The sequence below is a fragment of the Lontra canadensis genome, unplaced genomic scaffold, assembly GCF_010015895.1.
Source record: "Lontra canadensis isolate GAN:19392208 unplaced genomic scaffold, GSC_riverotter_1.0 scaffold114, whole genome shotgun sequence".
NCBI classification, from domain to species: Eukaryota; Metazoa; Chordata; class Mammalia; order Carnivora; family Mustelidae; genus Lontra; species Lontra canadensis.
In genome coordinates this window covers 1,403,717-1,408,590 of record NW_022631108.1, presented here as the reverse complement: position 1 = coordinate 1,408,590, position 4,874 = coordinate 1,403,717, and positions in this window count along the sequence as shown.

The following is a 4,874-nucleotide window of genomic DNA, read 5'->3' as shown; positions in this document are numbered from 1 at the left end:
GATTTTAACAAATAACACGAGTTTAATTGACCCTCAGTAAACTTTGATTAAAGTTTCACAATTACTGCTGTTAACTCAAAAGACATGTTCATACTAATTAACCCAACAAACTTAACTTAGTTCAAATACTGATTTACATTCCACCTGGGCCCACTCCGCTTCAAATGTTTGCCTGAGACCCGGGTGGGAAGATCTGGAGTGGGGGGTGTTAGGTCCAGGAGGTGCTCTTCTTGTTTCCCGACAGTGAAGAACAGAACAAAGTGCCACCAGAAGGCAGAGAAAGGGTTCCCAGTTCTAGAGTTCATCAGCTCCAAGAGAGGAGCAGACGCCATGCTTTCCCGCCAGCAAGGGGTAGGGGCTAGGCAGTCTCCATCGGGCCAGAGATGGCAAGGAATTTCCCCAAAACGAAGGGAGTTCCGGCAGCTGCTTGGGAATATTTCTTAAAGTCTCTGTCTTGAGTTAGACTAACCACAGTTGGTTCCAGTTATAGCCTTTAAAAGTCAGAGTCCCCATACTCTCTGCTTGCCCCATTCCTTCAAACACAACAAACAGCACAGCAGACAACAAAAAGACAAGACAAAGACAACTGCAGGCTCAGTGGTCCCTATCCAGAACCTGCCACCAGTGGGGACTTTCTTGATCTCCTGACCACCTAGGGGGCTCAAACCCCCTGGTCAGCATCCACTCCAGCCCTGGGGAGCAGGGCTACGTCCAGCTTCTCCCTAGTGGTCCATACCCTGGAGCTCTGCAACCAGACAGACAGATAAGATCCCGAGAAATTACCTCTGGAGGCTTTTCCCAGAAATTCTGATGCTGGCTCAGTTCTCATCATTTAATCCCAGATGAGCCCCCAAATGAAAGGTCACCCAATAATGGGTACAGGATTAAAGGAGCGAGACTGATACAAAGAGAAGGTCAAGCAAAGCTTTATTCCACGCCAAGCATCAAGAATCAAACCTACTAGCCAGGGCTGTGCCTTACAAAGATCGTGACCCCTCTCTGCTTTAAGACTAGCTTTTAAGGGCAAAGGCCATGTGCTTGGGCCTGGCCACACACAGGTGGCCAATGAAATTGTAACACAGAGAAAGCTGCACACTCATGCTAGGTTACACATAAGTGACCAATTGAATATCTACCCTAGTAGATATTTGAACTAGCCTATCACCTTGGTCAGAATTGGCGCCCAAAAGGTGGGACCCACACTCCTCGGTAGCTAGGGAGACAGTATGCGTCCCCACCGATTGGATAACTTCACCTGGCCTGACACACCCTTGTATTTGGGCGCTGTTACCTGGGACTGGTTTCCCAGGCTTGCTTTTAAGTAAGTCCCTGAAGGGGTGCTGGGTCAATTTAAGTTTTACTGCCTAAAAAACAAAATCACTGTTTAACCCAAGATGGAATCCCTCTGGCTAAATAGACCCTTACAGTAGTCAGAAAAAAACAATGTTTTTACTAAAGAGGTTTGTAAAGTGACGAGAAGCCTTGAATTCTTCCTATAGGTTAGAAAAATGTCAAAGTAATAATAATAATGACAATAAAAATTTTCTTGATCATAATATATGCCAGGCAATATTCTAAGTGCTTTGCTAATATTTATTCACCAGATCTGTACAACTCCAAGATGTAGATACTATTATTGCTCCTATTTTATACTCAAGAAAAATGAGGCACAGAAAGATTAAGTGACTTGCCCAAAGTCACACAACTAAAAATTTCTCCAATGTTTCTGATCATTTCTGGACTAATAATTATAACCACATCTTCTTTTGCTACAGTGCTCACAACACTGTCCAAATTATCTTGTTAACAAGCAAATATAAGGATCTACATTTTGTAATGCAAACGACTCACTAGAAGGTGATAAATCCCACTAATAAAATGTGTGGCTTTTGAACCATTCTAAGATTTAAAAATCTCTGTCTCTGGATCTGTAAATATGAGACATAAAGTCAGAAGCTAAGTTTTAAAGGCATAAGGAAAAGTGGCTTACCTAAGGCAACAAAGCTAATAAATAACAAAACCAAATCAAAATTCAAGAGTTTTGGACTTATGTTAGTATAAATCTGAAGTAAATTTTTTTCCCATTTTTATTTATTTTTTTATTTTATTTTGCCAGTGTTCCAAGATTCATTGTTTATGCACCACACACAGTGCTCCACACTATACATGCCCTCCTAAATACCCACCACCAGGCTCACCTAAACCCCTACCCCCTCCCTTCCAAAACCTTCAGTTCTTTCTCAGAGTCCACAGTCTCTCATAGTTTGTCTCCCCCTCTGATTTCCCCCAACTCACTTCTCCTTCTCCCAAGGTCCTCCATGTTATTCCTTATGCTCCACAAGTAAGTGAAACCATATGATAATTGACTGTCTCTTCTTGACTTATTTCACTCAGCATAATCTCCTCCAGTCCCATCCATGTTGATAAAAAGGTTGGCTATTCATCCTTTCTGTTGGAGACTTAATACTCCATTGTACATATGGACCATATCTTCTTTATCCATTCATCTGTTGAAGGGCATCTTGGCTCTTTCCACAGTTTGGTGACTGTGGCCATTGCTGTTATGAACATTGGGGTACAGATGGCCCTTCTTTTCACTACATCAGTATCTTTGGGATAAATACCCAGTAGTGCAATTGCAGGGTCATTGGGTAGCTTTATTTTTAATTTCTTAAGGAATCTCCACCCTGTTTTCCAAAGTAAATTGTGGTAAGTTAAACCAAATATTGGAAACCCAAGAGCAACCACTAAGAAAAATACCTCAAAAATATAATTTGAAATCATTAAAGGAATGGAAAAAAGTACAATACAACATAAGCATTCAAGACAAAGAGACATAGTAAAAGCAGAACATAAGGTAAAAATAGACATGAAACATATAGAAAACAAATAGTAAAATGGTATAAAATTACAACTGTATCAATAATAATATTAAATTAGATAAACAATCCAACCAAAAAGCACATATTATAAAACTTAATTAAAAAAACAAGATCTGAGGCACCTGGGTGGCTCAGTTGGTTAAGCAACTGTCTTCAGCTCAGGTCATGATCCTGGAGTTCCAGGATCCAGTCCAGCATGGGATCCCCACTCAGCAGTGAGTCTGCTTCTCCCTCTGACACTCCCTTCCTCATGCTCTCTCTCTCCTTCCCTCTCTCATTCTTTCTCAAATAAATAAAATCTTTTTTTAAAAACCCAACAATATGCTATCTATAAGGTATATTTTTTCTTTTTATTGTTTAATTTCTTTGTTAAGTTCAGTTAGCTAGCATACAGTAAATCATTAGTTTTTGTTGTAGTGTTCAATGATTCATTAGTTGCATATAACACCCAGTACACACCCCAAAACATGCCCTCTTTAATATATATCACCAGGTCACCCCATCACCCCACCCTCCTCCCTTCATACAATTTACATTCAAAGACAATAATAGAAAGCAAAAAAATAATAATAATAATAATAATAAAAGAAAAGAAAAGAAAAAGATATAACTTACAAAAAATAACCTAAAAAGGAGCTAGAGTGGCTATACTCACATTAGACAAAGTAGACTTAAGACAACTACCTGTTACTAAGGATAAAGAAGGACATGTTATAATGACAAAATGGTCTATTTATCAGGAATTTTATAAATTATATGCATCCATACACAGAGGCACAAAATATATGAAGTAACAATTTAAATAATTGAAGGTAGAAGTAGATAATTTAACAGTAACAGTTTTGACATCAATTTCTCACTTTCAATAATGATAGAATGACTAGACAGAAGATCAAGAAAGATATTGAAAAATTGAAAACTGCTGTACGTCAACTAGATCTAATAGATAGACCTAATAGTCCTATAAAACACTCAACAACAGTAGAATATACATTTTCTCAAGTCCACATGGAATATTCTTCAGGAAGTTCACACATGTGGCATAAAACATGCCTCAGCAGATTCTATAGGATTAAAATTATGCAAAATATGTTGATAACCCACAGTGAAATTAAATTGCAAATCATAAACAGAAAGAAATTGGTTTTTTTTTACTGTGGAAATTAAACTATACACTCCTGAATACCAGTGTGTCAAAGAATCAAAAGGGAAAACAGAATACTGTAAGATGAATAAACATGAAACCCAACATATCAAAACTTACGTAATGCAAAAAAAGCACTTCTCAGAGGGAAACTTATAACTAAAAATAACTATCGGTAAAAAAAAAAAAAAGGGGGGGGAGGAGTAAAGATGGCGGAGAAGTAGCAGGCTGAGACTACTTCAGGTAGCAGGAGATCAGCTAGATAGATTACCTAAAGATTGCAAACACCTACAAATCCAACAGGAGATCCAAGAGAAGAAGAACAGCAATTGTAGAAACAGAATATCAAACACTTTCTGAAAGGTAGGACTGGTGGAGAAGTGAATCCAAAGCGACGGGAAGATAGACGGCGGCGGAAGGACCCGGCTCCCGGCAAGAGCCGGAGCATCGGAGCACAAAATCAGGACTTTTAAAAGTCTGTTCCGCTGAGGGACATCACTCCAGAGGCTTAACCGGGGTGAAGCCCACGTGGGGTCAGCGTGGCCTCAGGTCCCGCAGGGTCACAAAAGGATCGGGGGTGTCTGAGTGTCGCAGAGCTTACAGGTATTAGAACGGGAAAGCCGGCTACAGAGACAGAGCCAAGGAGTGAGCTCTAAGCTCGGGGTTACCTTGAACCGGTCGCAGGCTCGGTCACTCGGAGCGTGGCCGGAGGCCAGGCTGACGGGAGTAATTGGGCGCTGTTCTCTGAGGGCGCACTGAAGAGGGGGGCCCTGGGCTCTCGGCTCCTCTGGGCCAGACACTGGGAGGCCACCATCTTCATTCCCATCCTCCAGAACTCTATGGAAAGC